Consider the following 22,876-nt stretch of genomic DNA (forward strand, 5'->3'; position numbering starts at 1 on the left):
GGCCCCACAATGCCAGAGTTGTGCAAAGGCAGGAGAGGTTGATTTTGTCATCTGGAATATTCCCTAAGGGTCTGTGTTTCTCCTGTACCCTGGACAGCTCTTCTTTGAAGTAATGAGTAGCTCTGTGGACACCTGTAGGGTCCAGCAGCTGAGAGCAGAGTGTGTAGCTTTGCTGACCAAGGACTGCGTTTTAACCAGAGGAGCCTGCCAAGGGCTGCAAAACTTGGCTAGCGATAGTAGCCATACTGACTCACAGCTATAGCTCAGCCATCCCAGTCCAAGATGCCTGCCAAGGACAGTTCTAGCTGTCATCTACATCCATCAGCCTGTATGCTCAAAACCAATGAAGATATGCTGTGTGGACACATATTAGGGAGAAGAATATAGGACATCAGACCTACAGCTGTACAGGAACAGCAGGACTGACTATAAGGTTGTCTCAGTAACACCAAGCCCATAGTTCAAGGCCAGGGTTTGTGCTTGTGGAAGTCAAGAAGATGCACCTCAGGGATAATGTCAAAGAGAAGGTGAGGGGAAGGTCAAGATCACTGAATCAAAGTGCAGGTGCAGGGCAGGTGCAAGGGACCTCAAGATTTTCGAGTCCAGGAATGTGAACTATGGTGAGGTGGAGACCAAGGACCCAAGGATAAGTGCAGGGGACCTCAACATTACTGAGTGCCAGGGCAGGACCTGCTGCAGGTGGAGGGAGCGTTTGGAACCATGGAGTCCAGCTTCTCTAGTCAAGCAGGTGAAAGGGGGACCCAGCCACATGGATTCCAGGGGCCAGGATTTTATCAGTGCCAGGGGAGTTTAGGAAGACTGAGTCCAAGGCAAGATTCAGGAGAAACTGAGGTCCATGGAACCAAGGGCTCAGAAACAAAGTAGTCGGAAACCAGAAGCATTCATGCCAGGGATGAAATTTTGAAAATCCAGTCGGGAGATGTCATCAAATCACAACTTACAGATTTTTAGGCATACTTGTGCAGCATCTGAATTTTTCTGGAAATTTAGGAATTATCATGAAATATATGGTCCTGTCCTTTAGTCAAATCATCCAATTAGAAATGGGATAAAAGACACAAAACCATAATCACACTTACATATATACCAATGTACTGCCACATAAACACGTAAGAATGTAGACATTAGGATCCATAAATGATATATGTTCATTGCCATAAACCACTAACACAATCACATGCTAACCCACACTCAGCCATTCGAGCCACCCCAGGCTAACACGTATACTAAGATTCATGTACACTACTACACCCAAGTTAATCCACACTCTTTCCCACTTAGACACACACAGACACAAAGACATCATTTCCCAGAGTAAAACATAGCTACCCACATGCTAATGCAAACACATGAACCCATGAAAATGTGCATAGCATAACCTGTGTTACGTACATATTGATATAGAATATCAAACACATTATCACATATACTTAGGTTAGCACCTGCAAACATACCCGCACATATTAGAAAGGTAGACGCTATTGGTAAGTTGTTTTCTCTCTAAGGAGAAGAAATAATCAGGCTAATTCAAGAAGGTCCTACTTAAGCTCTCTGTGCCCTGGTTCATCAGATGGGCATCAGTGATTCATGGATCCTTCACTCCACCTAGTGGCCATCCCCATTGTGCCAGCTGTGGGGGGGCATTGGTGCCTGGAATCCCACTACATTTCTCTCACAGTGATTCTTAAACAGTGATACACTGCTCTTTCCAAGACAGTCCTGGAGCTCAGCTGAAACAGGAGCTGGTTCTTTGGCGTATCTCTGGCATCGATATTCTGCTCTGGTAGAAAGGTTTGGAGTAGGCAGTAGAAGTGAATGCAGTGCCACTCTTCCACCGTGATGGTATTCTCAGGACTGAAGGATCCAGACTTAGTTGGAACACTGGGCTGTGATGAAGAACCTACCAAAATATGAGGTGACAAAAGGGTCTTCGAGGGTTTCACCTGATGTGGGCCTGACACCCCCTGCTGTACCTGACATAGGACACATGAGGACACGGTTAACCACAGTAAGTGAGATGAAACCTCACCATTCATCCATCCCCACCAATCCCTAAGACACTTGTGAACTCCAAGATTTCCAAGTCCATGAGGTGATCTCCCTGAGGACACACCCAGTTCACAGAGAAGAGAGTCATAAACTTTCCAATTCTGAATCTGTCCTTACCCTGGAAGCAGGGGTCCTCGTGTGCATGTGGGAGAGCCCTTCTTCTAAGCTATGGGGAAGCTCAGTAGGGACATTGTTCCCCATGGGCTGACAAGGATATGTACCCACAGTGGGCATATACCAGACTAACAGAGGCCTTCTGCTTCAGAAGGTGCCCTTCCTGTAAGTTCTTAATTATATACTTCCAGATTACAAACATAAAGAACAGCAGTACACTCATTTTGAGAGGCCCAGATGGATCACATGTGTGCCTATGAAAAATGATTTAAACATCAAAGACAAACACACATAGAATAACACATATTTACTGTACACTAGAAAATAAAATGACCACTGAGAAGGTAACACCTGAGGATTGGTCCACCAGGGCAATGTATTAGGCTGAATATGTAGCACCAAATATATCTAGGTTCTTAAACAAGACACTTGCGAATGATGGCTGATATGCATGAGGGTCTTTGCAGGTATGATTCAAGATTTTGAGATGAGAATTCCTGGAGTTTTCAGTGGGCCCTATACACATTGACAGGTGTCCTTGAGGACGAGAGGGATATTAGGTAGCAGGACAATAACAAGACAATATAACTACTGAAGTAGACTGATCACATCAGTTTTCAACATGGCCAAGAGGCCATGAGTGAGCGAGTTCAAGAAACCCTACTCTAGAATCTGAAACTAGATTCTCTCCTAGGGTCTGTAGAGGAGATGCATTCCTATAAATACCATGATTTGGCACAATGAATCCTATTTCAGACTTAAATACGAGAATTCTAAGGATGGTAATACATGTTGCTTTGATTCCCAAATTTATCCTCTTCGAAACAGCCATAGGAATCTCATGCCTCCAAGGAGGTGTATGTCCATCAGGACAACCCTAGTAACAGATCTGTGGCCCATGGATATGTCTGTGTTCAGGTATTTCTGTCAAGGAAAGGACTGAAGGAGGGGGTGCTGATCAGGACTGTGCTTGAACCGAGCCCGCCTGTGAGCCCCTGGCTGGGAGGCCAGTTACTAATGATTTCCCTGTCAGAGCCTTAGGGCTTTGGAGATTGGAAATGAGCTGGAAACAGAAAAACTGTCTTGGTTTTAATAATGGCTAGCTTCCCTTCTAGTTCATTTATTTAAAATTCACATACAAAAGTTGTGAGGAGGATTGGCTGCCCTTATTGGGGAATGGTGAAAACAAGACTGAGATGCATTGTTTGTAGCAGAGCACACTGACTGCAGAGCTCTGGAGAAAAGGTGGGTTTCCCTTGCAAACAGATGTGTAAAACACAAGATGGAATTTGAGGGGTACTAGTAGATTCATCCCCATGTTGATTATTGATGACCATGCTTTCCAGCACATGATATTTTCCAGATACATGAAAATTCTATTTTTAACACATTGGGAAGAGCCAAAATATTCTGAAATACAGTTGGCCAGTTAACACCACCACCAGTTATTTCCGAGTATTCTCATTTTTCACACTCTCACTAATCCATATTTTGTTAATACGAAAAAAAAATAAAGACTTATAGCTGTATTAGTCAGCCAACGGGGTGCTGATGCAAAGTGCCAGAACTCTGTTGGCTTTAAAATGTATTCATTTGGGTAAAAGTTTACAGTTACAAGGCCCTAAGAGTCCTACTCATTGTTTTCTCAGGAGAGTCAGTTGCCCGGAGTGGAAGCCGTAGGGAGGAGACCTCTGCCTGGGCTCCCAGGGCTTCCTGCCTCAGTCTCTGTCATAGGGCTGGTTCCTTCCAGGCCTGCTCAGCTGCTCAGCTGCTCTGTTGTCTTCAGCTGCAAAGTGACAGGTGAGTGACTCTTCTCTCCCCATGGCCACAGGATGAAACAAAACAGAGCTCTCTCCTCTTCCGTGTATCTTCTTAAGTAAAGACTTTTGTATCAGTCCACCAAGGGGACAGCTCTCAGTATAACCTACCTGTCTGCCTCTCCCATTTCCCCTAGAATACTTTCTTCCATTTGTATGTTACATTTATTAGAATTGATGAATATTGGCGCACTGCTACTTCTATGCTCTATAGTTTTCATTTTAGTTTACACTTTTCCGCATACAATTTTATAGATATTGGCAGAATGTATAATGGCCCATAACCATCATAACAATGTCATGCAGAAAAATTCAGTTGCCCTAAAAATATTCTGATTTCTACCTTCTTTTCTCTCCCCCTCCCAAAAGAAAGTCTGGTAACCACTTCCTTTAAATCAGCATTAAAATGTTTTCTGTTATTTGAATGATACAAGATCTACTTTGGTCCCTGGTTGCATCCTTACTTATGTTTATTCATTCCTCTATCTTGAGTGTGAAATTGTGATGCTTGCTCTCCTTCAGATAGCATGGAGACTTAGATCTTATAGGGCAGATGAAGGAAATGTTTTGTTTGCAGTTGTAGATACTCCTTGTCTTTTGGGATCATTTTATTAGTTGCTCTGGGCAAATACAATGATCTGGAGAGTAGGTGTTCTTGCACCTCTGCTGAGATTCAGGGCTCAAGCAGGATATGAAAAGCCTGAAGATTTAAGTCTCTACCTTGCCCATTTTCAGTTGGTGTAATGGGTAGACTTTGTCAACTCAATCAGGTGAAGTGTGCATTTGTTTGGTCAAGAAAGCACTGAGCTGGGAAATGGACTTTGGCCCAGTGGTTAGGGCGTCCGTCTACCATATGGGAGGTCCGCGGTTCAAACCCTGGGCCTCCTTGACCCGTGTGGAGCTGGCCATGCGCAGTGCTGATGCGCGCAAGGAGTGCCATGCCACGCAAGGGTGTCCCCCGCATGGGGGAGCCCCACGCGCAAGGAGTGCGCCCGTGAGGAGAGCCGCCCAGCGTGAAAAGAAAGAGCAGCCTGCCCAGGAATGGCGCCACCCACACTTCCGTGCCGCTTGCGACAATAGAAGCGGACAAAGAAACAAGAGGCAGCAAATAGACACCAAGAACAGACAACCAGGGGAGGGGGGAAATTAAATAAATAAATAAATCTTTAAAAAAAAAGAAAAAAAAAAAAAAAAGAAAGCACTGAGCTAATTTCTATACAAGGGTCTTTCCTGGACTTTAATCAGTGAGTTGATGGCATAGATGGCAGAATTCTTCTACAATCAATGAGGAGATTGCTGTCAGCAATGAGTGACCTCTCATCCTTTTGTTTGAAATTCTTAAAAGGAGAATGATCTCATCATTCAGAAAGAGAATCCCCATCTCTATATAAGATAGCTAGCTTCTCCAGTGGGAGTTGTAAAGCTGACTCTGCCCTCTGATTATTTTCAAGGACCTTAAGAACCCTCTGTTTCCACTAATCAAGAGGCTACTGACAGTTCATGGCATTGTTACCAGATTTTGTCTAGGTTCTTGACTGAGCTGCAGAAGTGAATTTCAAGAGCACATCGAGGGGAAAAAAGAAGAGCACATCTGTTGAGTTAGGCCAGTAATTTATTCAGGTCGGGTGGGAAGAGAAATGGGAGAAAATGACGGATCACAGGTCCCAGGTAGAGAGAAAGATGCTGAGAAGTGATCAAGCAGGCTGAGTTACAGACTACAATTTCCCATTATAGTTTATAAGTGTCCAGGTTTGACTTGCATGTTGATCCATGTGGTAGAACTCAGCGGGAGAAGGGTGCAGAAGGCAGAAGCAGGGCAACCCAGCACTGGGACTGAGACAGGGTGAAGGCAAGAGCGCAGGAGAGCTTGGCGCTTGCGTTCAAACTATAAATTATTCCACACTTTGCTAACGGCAGGGTATGTGTTGCAGCTGTTTGTTGTTTTGATTGATTTCCTCTCCCATCAATCCCCCAGGAGGATCCAATTATTAAGTCCTTGTGGAATATCCTGGGCTTCTCCTGGCTTGTGGAGGAAATTGTCTTCTGGATGCCAGAACTGTTTGAGGGGTCCCACAGCCATCTTGAGGTTACTGATGTCCCTCTGGACTCTTTGCCAGGTTCCAGATCTGACTCTTGACTTCCTGTCTTACTAGCTGGCTTCAGCATGTGTTGGCAATAGTGATCCAGAATATCACCCCATGGTATGACTCTTTCAATGTTCATAAGAGGCAGGGATCTGGACTAGCATGTTTTTAACCCCTTACGTATTTTGTGGAGAAAGAAGGTTTTGTTCTTGAAGCTACAGTTTTGAGATGTCTGAAAAGAAATTTGGGTCAGGATGAATTTATTGATTTGGGCCTGTTTGAGAAAAAAGTGGCATTCACTTGGGCTCAGAAACTGAGGCTTGCAGGTAGGCAGAAGGGGCTCCCAGGGCCCATAGCAAAGGCAAAAGGGAAAGTCATGATGTCTTCCACCTTCCTCAGTGTCAGTCTAGGTTCTGCCCACATCTGATGGGCGTGTCTCTAAGAATATAGCTTTTGATTTTCAGAGTAGGGAGGGAGCCAGAAACTTGAAGCTGGAGGTGAGATGAGAGAGGGAGCCCAGGACGCTGGCTGGAAGGCCCTTCCCTGCCTCCACTCCCTGGTCCTGGGAAGAGCTTCAGCTCGTTGGTCCTGATCCCACTCAGTCCAGCCCCCTCCTGGGCTCCCTGAAGGGCAGAACTCGTTCTGGCCTCATATTATCTCCCTCACTGCCTTTGCCTTCTCTCCGTAGGACTACTGAGCTCTCAATCTCAGGTTTTTCTGTCATAGAGTCACATTCATTAGGTTTTCTTGGGAAGGGCACTCAGCTTTCAACTGTCCCATTGAGTACCCATGACTCTTGATGAAACACTTTGTGCTTCACTTCTGTATGTGATTTCAGCATTTTCCAAGAGAGAGGAACTCACTTGGCCTGCGTCCATGCAAATGCACAGACCGCAGGACCCTGGGACCCATTCTCTATTTCCATATCTCTGTGTGTACATATAAAATATGGCTTGAAGAGCTACAGATCAATACCAACAAGAAATTCCAAGGCATTCAGATTAGTTGGTCTTTTGTGCATTAGTGATATTACTCCATGATAAAACATAATTTATTTTAATATTGTTATCACTTAGAGTTACTACTTACACTGATAATAATGATATTAATGAGAAAAACCCATTTGGTACAATGAAGGGTAGGAATGGAGTAGTTTCTGTATGTCAATCCCATCATTTTGCATGTGAGTATCACTGTGTGAGACAGGCAGGTCTTAGAGGCTTTGAAGTTGGGTGAGCTGAAACTCCTGAATCCAGCATAGATTTCCAACAAGTAGATGGGGTGGAGACAGAGGAAAAGGTTGAGTCATAAAGCCAATTTATAAAGCAGATGCTAGTGTGTTAGCAGTGGGCTTTTAGAATGGACTTTCTGGATAGGGGAAGCTGGGTGAGATGACCTGGGTGGACTGCAAGGGGGTGGCACATGGAATGGGGAAGGGGATTGAGAGGCTATGACAGAAACAAGGCAGGCGTGTTTTCCTGGAGCCAAGACAGAATTTGTCTTAGTCGAGAGGGTGGTGGCAGTGGCCATGCAGTCACTGGGAAGGGGCCCAGGGGGAGGGGAGCCCAGGAGTGAGAGTCAAGAGAGGAAGGACCATGGGTTTGGGGATCCCTGTGCTAATTCTGGGGGGAGCAGTTTCAGAAGCAGGTTCTTACATCCACTTGCCTGGGTGTCATGAAGTTACTGAGTATGTATCGATCAGAGTGAGAAAGGTGATGTGGGGTGTTCCTCAGAGAGGAAACAGGGCCCTGCCAGTAACCCCTCCTCCTCATCCCACTCTTCCATCTGTCCTCCCTGACCTGTAGCCCGGATGTCAGCACCCTTGTCCTGCACTGGGAGCCAGGCCCAATGCATAGAATTCTCAGGAATTCTTCCTCCGACTTATATTTAAACCAAGTAAGTCATAATAGAGATTTATGTAGCATAAAAGTTACATTTCTGAGGATATGAACTGCCCAATTCGGTGCACCAGCAGAGATGCTTTCTCACATTGTCAACCCCTGGTGATCCTCAGGTCCTGCCCGATGGCACAGCCAGCTGCCTGTCTCTTCCGAGAGCCCTGCCTTCCCCTCTAGAATCTACTGTGTCCTGGAGATGTGCTGTGGGCAACCAGTCACAGGGCTTGTCTCATAAAATAATCAGAGAAGGAAATGAAGAGCTGCTTTATGGCTATTTGCATTTCTTTCTTTTTTGTCAATTATGGTAAAATATACATGATTTAGTTTAAAAGGGTTTGAATCAGAGGGAAAAAAGGGAAATTATATGGCACACTTGTTCTATGACACCTGCAATTTCTAAAAGTATAAAGATAGTTTTATTAAATATAAGGACAGTACAGGTACAAATGAACACCTGACTTCTTCTAAAAGGTGACATTGTGATAAAATATATACATATATACACATAATGGTTAAGGGTGGCTTGCTTGTTTCACCGTGGTACAGTTGTTTCTGGCTTGATTGCTCGTTGCTTTAGAGTCTTTCAGTTTAACTGCAGCGGTGTTGTCAGGTGGCATGGCAGAGCTGTAAATGTGGGCAACACATCTGAGTTGGGTTTCAAAAGAAGATTTCAGGCCCACCAGTTCCGAGTCTAGGAAGGCTGATTAGAGGCACCGCTGCAGAGCAGGGAGCTAAGAATGAATTCTCAGGTGCTCTTGTACTGGTTCTGTACGCTGCTGTATAATTAAAATGTGGTGGCACATTTGTGGCTCGTTGTTTCCTTCCTGGTGGATCTTGGAGATTCATATCATGAGAAGAAATTTTGGTGGTGGCACAAATGGATGAGACTCTGTAAAAATTTCAGAAAATGTTCTGAGAAAGAACTATTAAGTACACGCTGTCGACTAGGTTTCAGAGATGTATTGGGAACACTCTTTGATCTTCCTCCAAGCCACCCACTCATCCACCTGGTAACTGCACCCTGGCCATCAGTGAACAACTCTTCCGTTTCCTCCTTTTTCATACCCAGACTGCTTCCCATTAATCTTAATACCTCACGACACTTGGTTTTTGATGTCTGAAAGTATCTAATAAAGAGCTTTCTCATTAGGACTTTGTCCACTTTTTCTTCTGTGCTCTTTAGTACATTCATCAGTTTCTTTTGTACCTCATCCAGCATTTGTTGTTGGCATGCATTTTGTTTTTTAAGATTTTTAACTTGTTCCTCCTTCCCATCTACTTGTTCTCTCAGTCTCGATGCTGAGTCTAATGCAGCATTCGCCTCATCCAAACGTTCCTGTAGTGATGAAAGTTTTCCTGCCAGATTTTCTGCCTTTGTCTTCCATTCCCTTACAAGGTGGTTTTGCTTTGGTAGTTCGGCAGAATACATAGCTTTTTCCTCTTGCTGGAAACGGTCTAGTACCCCCTGCAGGTTGGCTAGGGAGAGAGCATACTGCTTTACTTGTTCTTGTGAGATGGAAAGCTGTTGTGCAGTTTCATCCCTCTGTGTGGAGACTGCATTCAGTTGGACCTGCAATGATGCTACCTGCAAACTGGCTTGACACTTTGCGTCCGTCATTGCATCAGGGGATGAAAGTAGCTTGTCTTCCAGTGCTGTGACTTTCTTTCTTAGGCTGTTCTCCCTGTCTTCTGCAGCCAAAGCTTCACGAGTAGAAGAGTCTTCTGATTGTAAAACATGCTTATGCAGGCTCTCTAGCTCCCGGTTTAAGTGTAATTCCTTGTTATGTAAATGTTGTACCTCACTCTGCAGGGCATGGTTTTCCATTTGTTTCTATTTCAGGACAACAGGACTTGATCTCTCTCCTGTTGAAACACAGCTGCCTTCTCCTGCATGGATTTCACTGCATTTAAAAGCTGATCTAACTCCCCAGTCTTGTCCTGTTCCTTTCCTTTGAGTAGTTGTTCCAAAACAAGAGCCTTCTCCTTCATTGCCTGGCACTCAAACTCCCTTTCTTACTGCATCATCGACATCATGGTATTAGCCTCTTTTAATGCTTGATGTTCTGTTTCTTTTACCCTAGATGTTTCTGCTATTTTTTCATTTTCCTCTTTCAGTTTAGAAATGTCCGTTTCTAAAATTGATATTCTCTCCTTCAGGTTTGTTACTGCCTGCCTTCAAAGTTCATTTTCATTCACTTTATTAGTGAAATTTTCATTTAACGAAAGTTACTTGGCACTTTTTGCTTCGATTAAGAGGTCTTTTTCCTTACGTAACTTTTTAAAAACATCTCGTTTGTCCTTTATCTCCTTAACTTCTGGATCATTTAGTTCATGCCGAGTGCCTGTGTGGTGAAGAAGTGCCCACGCAAGTGAGTCATGCAGCAAGATGATGATGCAACAACAATGAAAAGTGAGTGAATCCAGAATCTGTACTGTTCTGGTTTCTCTTAGAGTAATGCCCAGTTGCCCAAATGAAAACTCTCTGAGAATTGGACCCTGCTGTGCACTCTGCTCAGATGCTTTTCTCTTGGTGCTTTAGAAGAACAGATGGGATATGGTGGTCAAATCAAAGCTCTCTAAGCAAGTGTGGGGACACTTGTGGAAGGGCACATGCTTTGCTTGTGCATACATCTCTCAAGCCCATTTTGCTTTGTGATTCCAAAATTCTTAATTGGTGGAGGAAAAATGTTGCTGGGATAAAGACCCCTGCAAGGTAGTTTATAATCTGCTGCTGCTTTTTGTGGATGTCCTTTTCAAAAAGGGGTCAGTTTGAAGATGCCCCCACTTGACACTCTCCTCTTCTAGGAAATTATATATGTCAAATATACTGTACACATTTAGATAACCTTATCTGAAGTCAATGGAAAGAGAAAGAAACAAAAAAGGTAACATTTATATCTTAGACACAGAATAGCAACCCGACCGCAGCATCAGATGGGTCCAGCTCATCTTCCTGGTCATGAGGAAGCTACACCATCATTTACTATTTGGGAGCTTGGAGGACACAGAGTATCTCTGATGCATTAGTGTTTAACCATGAATTGCTCAGGGAATATTCAACCTTGGACAAAAGGGTAGACTGTTTGGAGTTTTCAGAATAATTCTGTGCTAAGTCATTTCCCTCATATCTCTTTAGAGTCAGATGAGGAAAGGCACTGGGGGCCGTGCTGGGGCTCCCAGGGCACAGAACAAAGGCAAAAGGGAAAGTCATGGTGTCTTCCACCTTCCTCAGTGTCACTCTAGGCTCTGCCATCATCTGATAGGCATTTTCTCTAAGAATATAACTTATGATTTTGAAAGCCAGGAAAGGAACCAGAAAGTTGAAGCTGGAGGTGAGATGAGAGAGGAAGTCCAGGAACCTGGCAGTAAGGCCCTTCCCTGCCTCCACTCCCCGCTCCTGGGAAGAGCTTCAGCTCGTTGGTCCTGATCCCACTCAGTCCAGCCCCCTCCTGGGCTCCCTGAAGGGCAGACCTGGTTCTGGCCTCACAGTCCCTCCCTCATTGCCTTTGCCTTCTTTCCTTATGACTACTGACCCTCAGGTCTTAGGTGTTTCTGTCATAGAGTCACGTTCATTAGGTTTTCTTGGGAAGGGCACTCAATTTCTTGGGAAGAGTACCCATGACTCTTGATGGAACACTTTGTGCTCCACTTGTTTATGTGATGTCAGCATTTTCCAAGGGAGAGGAACCACTTGGGCTGTATATCAGCACATGCACAGACACAGGACCCTGGGACTCATTCTCTATCTCCATATCTCTGTGTGTACATATAAAATGTGGTCAGAGGAAAAAAATATGGTCAGAGGAGATATAGATCAATACCAAGCAAAAATTCCAAAACATTCAAATTAATTCATCGTTGTAGGTCATTGATATTACTCCATGGTAGAACACATGATTTATTTTAATGTTCTCATCACTTAGAATTTCTACTTACACAAACAGTAAAAATATTAATAATAAATGACAGAAGCCGATTCTGTGCAGTGTGAAGGGTAGGAATGGCATAGTTTAAGTATGTCAGTCCCGTAATTTTGCATGTGAGTATACTGTGTGAGACAGGAAGCTCTTAGAGGCTATCAAGTTGGGTGAACTGAAACTCCTGAATCAGGCATAGGTTTCCCACAAGCAGATCGGGTGTAGAGGGACGAACAGCTGGAGACATGAACCCAATTTATTAAGCAGGTCCTAGTGTGTCAGCATTGGACTTTCGGAATGGGTTTTCTGGATTCGGGGAAATGGGTGAGATGACCATAGGTGGACTTCAAGGGTCTGGCACATGGAATGGGAAAGGGGATTGAGAGACTCTGGAGGCACTGATGAGGAGACAGGAGATATGATGTCCACAAGACAGTCATGTCTTCCTGGAGCCAAAGTAAACAATGTCTTGGTGGTCAGGGTGGTGGCAGAGGCCGTGCAGTCACTGGAAAGGGGCCCGGGGGAGGGAGCATGGGACAGAGAGGAAGGATTATGGGTTTGGGGATCCCTGTGCTAATTCTGGAAGGAGCAGTTCAGGAAGCACATTCTTACAGCCACTTGCCTGGACTTCATGAAGGCCCTGTACATATATCGATCAGCAGAGTGAAGAAAGTGATGTGGGGTGTTCCTAGGAGAGGAAATACTGGGCCCTGTCAGGAGCCCCTCCTTCTCATCTCACTCTCCCCATCTGTATTCCCTGACCTGTAGCCTGGATATCAGCGCCTTGTCCTGCACTGGGAGCCAGTCCCAATGCATAGATGCAGGAATTCTCCCTCACACATTAAGTTAAATCAAGTAAATCATAATGGAGATTTATTTAGTGTGAAAACTTACAGCGCTGAGGCTGTGAAGTGTGCAAATGAAAGCACCAGCAGAGATGCTTTCTCACCAGGGTCAGCACTGGTGATCCTCAGGTCCTGCCCCGTGGCACAGCTGGCTGCCTGTCCCTGCCGAGATCCCTGCCTTACCCCCCCAGAGTCCACTCTCTCCTGAGGCTCAGCTCTGGGTAACTAGCCACAGGTTTCATCTCTTAACAAAATCAGAGAAGGAAATAAAGAACCGTTACATGGCTATTTGCATTTCTTTCTTTTTCCCTTTTATATATTATGATAAAAGATCAATGTTTTTAGTTTAAATGGGTTCAATTCAGAGAAGAAAGGGCATATTATATAGCAAACACTTTTTCTATAACATCTGTAATTTCTAAAAGTACTTTAAGGATGTTTTTATTGAACATAAGGAAAGTACAACTACAAACAAATACGTGACTTCTTCCAAAAGGCCACATTGTGATAAAACATAAACACCTAATGTTCAAGGTTGGTTTGCTTGTTTCAAAGTGCTATATTTTTTCTAGCTTGAGAATCACCTCTTGCTTTAAAAAGTCTTTCAATGTAGCTCCAACATTGTTGTCAGTTAACATGGCAAAGGGGTATATATGGGCAACTCATCTGAAATGGCTTTTAAAAGAAGATTCCCAGGCCCACCACTTCCAAGTCCAGCTAGGTTGATAAGAGGCACAGCTGCAGACCCTAGGTAACACTGGACTCCCATCTGCTCTTCTGGTTCTGGTCTCTGCTGTATCTTTAAAACATGGTGCTACATTTATGGCTAGTTTTGTCTTTCCTGGTGAATCTAGAGGTTTCATGGCATGAACAGAAAGTTTTGGTGCTGGGACAGATGTGTGAGATTGTTTCTAGAAATTTAAGAAAAAGTTCTGAAAAAGAACTGTTAAGTACACTCTGTTGATTCAGTTTCAGATGTGTGGTGGGGACACTTTTTGATCCCCCTGCAAGCCGACCATTCACCCACCTAGTATCTCTGCCCATGTCTTCAGTGAAAAATAGATCCTATTCTTCCTTTTTGATACCCAGGATGCTTCCCAAAAATCTTAACACCTCATGACATTTGTTTTTTGGTGTGTGAAAATGTCCAATGAAGAGGTTTCTCATTAGAACTTTGTCCACTTTTCCTTCTGTGCAGTTTACTAAATTCATCAATATCTTTTGTACATCATCCAGCACTTCCTGTCGGAGCTCATTTTCTCTTTTAAGTTCTTCAATTTGTTCCTTCTTCAGATCTAACTGTTCTGTAAGTCTCAATGCTGCGTCCAAGGCAGCATTCACCTCATCCAGACGTTCCTGTAATGACACCAGTTTTACATCCAGATTTTCAGCAATTTTCTTCCATTTACCTACGATCTGATTTTGGTTTGAAATCTGTTGGAAACTGAGGCACAGTGGCCTCTCCAGGAGAGGCGTGCTGTCTCCATGCTAGTGCTGTCTCCATGGCTACGCTTGCACCCTAAGGAATGTGGTAATTAAGAGTTCCAGGCAAATGGGATGAAGCTGTTAAAGGCTGAAAGAAAAGATGAGCACATACCTTTTGTAGTGAATAGAACACTTAGACTTTGTACCTTGAGATAAGATTTTTTAAAATTCCTTAGACTATAGGTAATGCTGATAGTTAATACATGTTGCTGCTTGATGTCATGTATGCTACGTGTTCCTGCTTATTGGCACATAGGCTACACATTCCTGCTCTTTGTCACGTACACTGGGGTATATAGAGAGCCCCTTGTAAACAATAAAGTTCTCTGAGAAGTTATTACTCGCAGATCCCCTGGTCCCAGTTCTCCTGTTCTTTCTTTTACACTCTTTCTTTTTCTTTGTTTCCTTCTCCCTTTTCTCTTTCTTTCATTCCCGATACCGTTTGGGTCCCAATCTCCAACATCTGGCGCCCAACGTGGGGCCTGAAGAAGTGTCTTCCAAATCAGTATCAGGAACCACGGAAAAGACCTCATTGAGGGTCATGTGACATCCAAAGCAGAGTGACTCGAGTCTTCTTTTAAGTAACATTTTCCATGAAGTGATCAGGGTAGTGGGTAATTAAATGGGACGTGTGGAAGCATATTCGCATTAGTAACTTTACTGAAAGTTAATGGGGTGCCTGTAAAAAGCTATGAATTACTAGAATTGTTAGCTTTAACACAAAAGCATTGTTGCTGGCTTCAGCCTCAGTGGCTAATGTTTTAAATTTGAAACAGTGGAGATGTGTAATGAAAGCTTTATGAAGAGCATATGAAAAAAAGGAATTCATTCCATTATCAGTATGGACCTTACACCACCAGATAGCGGCAGCTTTAAATCCTTTACAGTCTGAAGAAAGTTGAGAAAGATGAAATTATTTCCTAAGCCCATAAGTAAATTTGAAATGAAAGAAAGTAAATTGGAACAAGACTGGGAGATTGAGGTGAATGGGGAATATTAACCCTTTCATCATCAAAAGCTCAGTGAAATGTCCTAATGAAATATCTTCTGTGTATCCAGTACAACCCTCTGCACCTACCTAATTGCCTTCCCTTGTGTTTTGTTTCCATGCTAATTCTGATTGGGCCTCTTTAACCAAAATAATAAAATTAGTACAAAATTTTTATCAAGGTGTTAAAAGGAATTTTCAGTTTTAAATCAGTAGTTTACTACTGAACTTCAAGTCTCAGTATAGTCTTACAGAGTAGTAATAAAAAATGTGTGTTAACGGTCTGTCTAAACTCCTAAATAAGAGCTTAGCTACATTTATGCTGCTCAAGTTATCTTAACTAATTGCTAATAACGAATAAAAATGTTTCCAAGCACAAGCTTGCATGTTACAGGCAACATGGATTCCAGAAGAAATTTTAAAAAGTACAATCTAACATATGCTATAACAGAGAACTTAAAAGCAACTATACCAAGAAAGTAAGATTTATGAGTCAATTGTAAACTGTATGTTTCTGTTAGTGTGTTGTAATTGTTTTGTGTTTGTCTGTTTGTTCAATGTCAGTGTACATTTTGATACCTCCGGATGGTGATATAAATTAATAAATATAAAGAGTTCTATTCAAATGGCCAAAAATTATTAAATAATTGCTTATATAATACATAAGTTTAAATGTTAATAAGATATCTACAATGATAAAAAATTGTCTTTTTTTTACTTTTTAAAAATTTATTCATTATTTTTAATACATAAGTTTAAATGTTAATAAGATATCTACAATGATAAAAAATTGTAAGTCTTGATTAACAAAATTACTATAAGTCTTTTCATAAAAAATAGTTCTTGCCTAGATTGAAATGAATAGTTTATTTTTCCTCACAGGATAAAATGAAGGATGTAAAACTTAAATGAATATTAAAGAAGGTTAAAAGTTTGTGGGAATGCTGACTGAAAATAAGTTTTTTCTAAAAGCTGTGTTTCGTCCTAAGGATGGCTAATTTTCATAAACTCTTGGAACTTAAATGCATGTGGCAAGTTGTAGAAGGTATTGTGGTAACTTTAAGTAAGGGAATGTGTTCTGTGAAGGTAATATTTGTCTTAAAGTAATATAATTATAGTCTGTATGGTTATAAATAATTATAAGAGGAGTGAACTTGCCTTGCAATTTCTCCTGGGAAGAAACGGCTGGGCGCGGCTGGAGGTTCTCCCAGGCGGGGCTTTTTCAGGATTTTTGCAGGGCAGGAAGTGTCTGGACATCGATTTGGTGGAAAGGTAACGGAGAGGATCAGTCTATAAGATATAATTTGGGTTCTATTGACCGGAGGTGAGACCCGCACACGAGTTCCTCCCTCTTGGGGGTGGGTGGAGCCGTGGTGCCGCGCAGCAGCTCAGCTTTTTGGTGGCTCTGCGGTGCTAGGCAGTTCGCGAGTCCTGGGTGGGCTGTTAGCGGGTTGATGCGACGGGTTGCCTTTGCGGATCGATTTGGGGAGATAGACGGTGTTCTGTTGTGAAGCAGAGGAAAATTTTTGATGGCGGACACAAATAATAGCACTTCCGCTTGAAGCCCCACCGCCACACCCCAGCTGCCAATCTGCAACCGAATTAGGCTGTAGGCAATAAAGGAACATAATTGGAAGTTGTCTCAGGGTGCGGTGAGGGAGGGGGACACGTGTAGAAGCCAATTAGGGAATATTTTGCGAAGCTTGGGAATTCCGGTTTTGGAATCTGTTTTCGGCGTCACGGGCCAGGCTTCAGATCTGTGCCAGTAAAATGGCTGCGGTGTAAAGACGCCCTCAAGTGGCAGTGTTATGGAAGCCCAGGGCGGGAGCTGTCCAAAAGCTGAAGTGGCGATATACTCACATTAATGAGCCCTACTAAGTAAGTGAATTGCAGGGTTCAGACATAATATAGAGTTTGCAGATCTGACTTCCCCCATAGGGCTGGCGCCCAGCTGTGGGGATCCCTGAGGGCTGTGTTACACTACGGGGCTCCTAGGCTTCCTGTTGACCAGATTGGAGGTTGCCTGGTCTGAATCCCCTAAACTCTGGTGGCCCACACCCCAGAGAATCACACCTCTTGAGTCTTTAATATCTCAGACTTTCCACCCCTGAATCCATCACGCCCTGAGGTCCATCTGAGGTCCTTGAAAGCCCTAGCCTTCAACATTGGCGATTTTTCTTTATCGTTTCATTTTGTTTTGTTTTTATTTTCATTTTGTCTTATTTTTTACTTTTTTTTAAATGTCCTGATTGCTAACACCACATTATCCCCTAGTCTGTTCTCACAGCATATCCCCCAAATATTCAGTTAGTTAGGGGTTTTTTTGTGGTGGTTGTTGTTTAGGTGGTGTTTTTAATAGTGGATCGTGTATATCTGTGTTTTTTTTCTTTCCCCTACCTGTTCCCCACCCTTAGCCCACCCCCTTTTCCTTTCTTCCTTTCTTCTCTTCCCCCTTTTTTTAAATTTTTATTTTTTATTTTTTTATTTGTTTTCTTTTTCTGTTTTCTCTCCCCCTCGTGTCCCTCATCTTCTACTTATTTTATTTTAACTCAGTTATACAATAGGTGTGCCAGGAAACACCTCACATTTGCTGAGGTTTTCTCATCCTCCACTGCCTCATTTCTATGTGAACTGATTTAGGTGACCTACACTATCCTCTTTCCCCTACATCTTGATATCTGCCATCATCTACTGTCTCTCCTATATTCCACCTCCCACCTCCCTTTCTTTGATCAACGAAGTGTCTAAGTCTTAATTTCTAATACTTTTGTTTTGTTTTCTGTCTGTTATCCACTCTTGAAACTATTACCTTTCTTTTCTTTTTTTCCTCTCTCACGAAAACAACAGCTTTTTAGCTCATACCACATTCCTCCCATATTCAATCATCTACCTCATAATAGGTACTCTACCTACTGCTATAACTCTACACAATTTCCATGAATCTAACCTCCATCCTCCCACATCTCATATTCTTGTTTTGTTAACCTATATCACCAATACTACTTTACACTTTTCCCTTGCTTACACAATTGCCTTTCCCTGGCACTAATACTTTCCTTTAAAGTGAACTTAACCAACAGCAAGAAATTAGAATAAAAAGAACAAAGTGACAAACAGAAGATATAACACTTACGCAAAAACAACAGCTAATTCATCCCCAAGAGTAGACAAAGAAGCTAAGGAACTGATTAAATCCGTCAAGATTAAATAATGACCAGAAAGCAACAAAAATCTACAAACCAAACCAGTAATCAGGAAAACCTGGCTGAATCCAATCAACAAATCAGAAATCAGGAAGGGGAGCAGAACTTAGCACAAGCAGTGAGAGATCTCAGAACATTTGTCACCGACAAATTTGATGAAGTAATGAAAGAGGTTAACAACATGAAGACATCACTTGGAGGGGAAATTGCACACATATGCAAAAAGATAACAGATATGATGGAAATGAACACCAGAGTTCAAGAAATCAAAAATACACTTGCAGCAAATATCAGCAGACTAGAAGAGGCAGAGCAGAGAATTAGTGATGTGGAAGACAGTACATCAGAAATCAAACAGATAGTAGAAGGGGTCGATAAAAAGATAGAAAAAATCCAGCTAGGACTTAGGGACCTGAATGGCAATGCAAAATGCTCAAACATATGTATTATATGCATTCCAGAAGGAGAAGAGAAGGGAAAGGGGTCAGAAGGAGTGTTGCAGGAAATAATGGCTGAAAACTTCCCAAATCTACTGAAAGAGACAGATGTACATATCCAAGAAGCACAGCGCACTCCACTGGTCATAAACCCCAACAAGCCCACCCCAAGACATATACTTGTCAAATTATCCAATGCTCAAGACAAAGAGAAAATTCTAAAAGCAGCAAGAGAAAAGAAAACCATCACATACAAGGGAAGCTCCATTAGATTAAGTGCTGATTTCTCATCTGAAACCATGGAGGCAAGAAGGCAGTGGTATGAAATAGTCAAGGTACTAAAGGAAACAAATTTCCAACCAAGAATACTCTATCTAGCTATACTAGCATTCAAACATGATGGAGAGTTCAAAATATTCACAGACAAACAGAAACTGAAAGAGTATACTAACAAGAAACCTCCCCTTCAAGAAATTCTAAAGGGAGTTCTGCAGAAAGAAAGGAAAAAACAGGACAGGCAAAGTAGGAGGAGAGTATAAGAGCAACAACAACAACAACAACCAAAAAAAAAAAAGACAAAAAGAGAAGGGAAAAAAAATACAAACAAAATATGACAAACACAAATCCAAACAAAATATAGCTAACACAAATAATTCCTTGAAAGTAATAACACTGAATGTCAACGGATTAAACTCGCCTATCAAAAGATTCAGACTGGGACATTGGATAAGGAAATATGACCCATCCGTGTGCTGTCTACAAGAGACACATCTTAGACCCAGAGACGCATGGAGATTGAAAGTGAATGGCTGGAAAACAATCATACAAGCAAACAATAACCAAATAAAGGCAGGAGTAGCTATATTAATATCAGACAAAATAGACTTTAAATGTGAAACAATTGTGAGAGACAAAGAAGGATACTACATTTCAGTGAAAGGGAAAATCTGTCAAGAAGATCGAACAAACATAAATATTTATGCTCCTAACAAGGGCGCCTCTAAATACGTAAAAACGCTGGAAAAACTAAGTGAAACAATAGATGCATCTACAATGATAGTGGGGGATTTTAATACACCACTATCAACTCTGGACAGAGCATCTCAAAAGAGAATCACTAAAGAAACAAAACATTTGAACAGTATATTAGAGGAGCTGGGTCTAATAGACATATATAGGTCATTACACCCAAACGCAGCAGGATATACATTTTTCTCAAGGGCACATGGATCATTCTCCAAGATAGATCATATGCTAGGCCACAAAGAAAGGCTGAATGAATTCAGAAAGATTGAAATCATACAAAACAATATCTCTGAACACAGTGGAGTCAAGCTGGAAATTTGCAAGGGACAGAAGCCCAGGTTTCACACCATGATTTGGAAATTAAACAGCACACTCTTAGAAAAACAGTGGGTCAAAGAGGAAATCTCAAAAGGAATCAATGACTACCTTGAAACAAATGATAATGAGAACACAACATACCAAAATTTATGGGATGCAGCAAAAGCAGTACTGAGAGGGAAATTTATAGCCATAAACTCATATATCAAAAAAGAAGAAAGAGCAAAAATTGAAGAGCTAACTGCACATTTGAAAGAATTAGAAAAACAACAACAAATAACCCAACAGGAAAAAGAAGGAAGGAAATAACAAAGATAAGAGCAGAACTAAATGAAATAGAAAATAAGAAAGCATTTGAAAAGATGAACAAGACCAAGAGTTGGTTTTTTGAGAAGATCAACAAAATTGACAAACCTTTAGCGAGACTAACAAAGAAAAAAAGAGAGAAGATGATTCAAATACACAAAATAAGAAATGAGAAAGGCAATATCACCACTGACCCCACAGAAATAAAGACTATCATAAGAGGATATTTTGAAAAACTATATTCCAACAAAAATGACAATTTAGAGGAAATGGACAAATTCCTAGAAACACATAAGCAGCCTATATTGATGAAAGAAGAAATTGATGATCTTAACAAACCAATCACAAGCAGAGAGATAGAATCAGTTATTAAAAATCTCCCAACTAAGAAGAGCCCAGGGCCAGATGGCTTCACAGGTGAATTTTACAAAACATTCCGGAAAGAACTAACACCAATCCTGCTGAAACTTCCAAAAAATCGAAACAGAAAGAACATTGCCGAACTCCTTCTATGATGCCAACATTACCCTAGTACCAAAGCCAAACAAAGACACCACAAGAAAGGAAAATTACAGACCAATTTCTCTAATGAACCTAGATGCAAAAATACTTAACAAAATACTTGCTAATCGTATTCAACAACACATTAAACGAATTATACACCACGACCAAGTGGGATTCATCCCAGGTATGCAAGGATGGTTCAACATAAGAAAATCAATCAACGTAATATACCATATAAATAGATCGAAGGAAAAAAATCACATGATTATATCTATAGATTCAAAAAAAGCATTTGAGAAAATACAGCACCCTTTCTTGATAAAAACACTCCAAAAGATTGGAATACAAGGAAATTTTTTGAACATGATAAAGAGTATATACGAAAAACCTAAAGCCAACATTGTTTACAATGGAGAAATCCTAGAATCCTTCCCTCTAAACTCAGGAACAAGACAAGGATGCCCATTGTCTCCGCTCCTATTTAACATTGTCTTAGACGTACTTGCTCGAGCACTGAGGCAAGAACCAGATATAAAAGGCATTCAAATTGGAAAGGAAGAAGTCAAAATTTCATTATTTACAGATGACATGATCCTATACATAGAAAACCCTGAGAGATCTACAACAAAGCTTCTAGAACTCATAAATGAGTTTAGTAAAGTCGCAGGTTATAAGATCAATGCACAAAAATCAGTAGCATTTCTGTACACCAATAATGAGCAAGATCAGGAGGAAATCAAGAAACAAGTTCCATTCACAATAGTAAATAAAAAAATCAAATACTTAGGAATAAATTTAACTAAAGATGTAAAAAAAACTTATACACCGAGAACTATACAAGACTGTTCAAGGAAATCAAAGACCTAAATAAATGGGAGAATATTCCTTGTTCATGGATAGGAAGACTGAATATTATTAAGATGTCTATCCTACCAAAACTGATCTACACATTCAATGCAATCCCAATAAAAACACAGCCTTCTTTAAGGAACTAGAAAAACTAACTATGAAATTTATTTGGAAAGCAAAGAGACCCCGAATAGCCAAAGACATACTGAAAAAGAAAAATGAAATTGGAGGAATCACGCTACCTGACTTCAAAACATACTACAAAGCTACGGTGGTGAAAACAGCATGGTATTGGCATAAGGAGAGACACACAGACCAATGGAATCGAATTGAAAGCTCTGATATAGAACATCATATATATAGCCACATAATATTTGATAAAGCCACCAAATCCTCTCAACTGGGAGAGAATGGCCTATTCAACAAATGGCGCCTGGAGAACTGGATATCCATATGTAGAAGAATGAAAGAGGATTACCATCTCACACCTTATACAAAGATCAACTCAAGATGGATCAAAGACCTAAATATAAGAGCCAAGACCATAAAGATCTTGGAAAGCTGTGTGGGGAAACATCTACAGGACCTTGTAATAGGAAATGGCTTCATGAATATCACACCAAAAGCACGAGCAGCAAAAGAACTAATAGATAAATGGGACTTCCTCAAAATTAAAGCCTTCTGCACCTCAAAGGAGTTTGTCAAGAAAGTAAAAAGGGAGCCCACACAGTGGGAGAAAATATTTGGCAACCATATATCTGATAAGAAACTTATAACTTGCATATATAAAGAACTCCTATATCTTGAAAATAAAAAGATAAACAACCCATTTAAAAAATGGGAAAAAGATTTAAAGAGACACTTCTCCAAAGAAGAAATACAAATGGCTAAAAAGCACATGAAAAAATGCTCCAAATCTCTAGCTATCAGGGAAATGCAAATCAAAACTACAATGAGATACCATCTTATACCCATAAGATTGGCATCTATGAAAAAAACAGAAGAATACAAATGC

General features: G+C 41.5%; 1 long non-coding RNA gene across 1 annotated transcript in view; it reads left to right on the forward strand.

Annotated features, from left to right (window-relative positions):
• The window catches only part of LOC131277413 (uncharacterized), an 85,179-nt gene extending 74,657 nt beyond the window's left edge, over positions 1 to 10,522 (forward strand). The window contains exons 5-6 of the long non-coding RNA XR_009184582.2: positions 3,834 to 3,984; positions 10,312 to 10,522. This is a non-coding gene — a long non-coding RNA (uncharacterized lncRNA). The remainder of the gene's footprint in view (positions 1 to 3,833; positions 3,985 to 10,311) is intronic.
• The last annotated feature ends 12,354 nt before the right edge of the window (positions 10,523 to 22,876 follow it).

Source organism: Dasypus novemcinctus (genome assembly GCF_030445035.2).
Source record: "Dasypus novemcinctus isolate mDasNov1 chromosome 12 unlocalized genomic scaffold, mDasNov1.1.hap2 SUPER_12_unloc_3, whole genome shotgun sequence".
Taxonomy (NCBI): domain Eukaryota; kingdom Metazoa; phylum Chordata; class Mammalia; order Cingulata; family Dasypodidae; genus Dasypus; species Dasypus novemcinctus.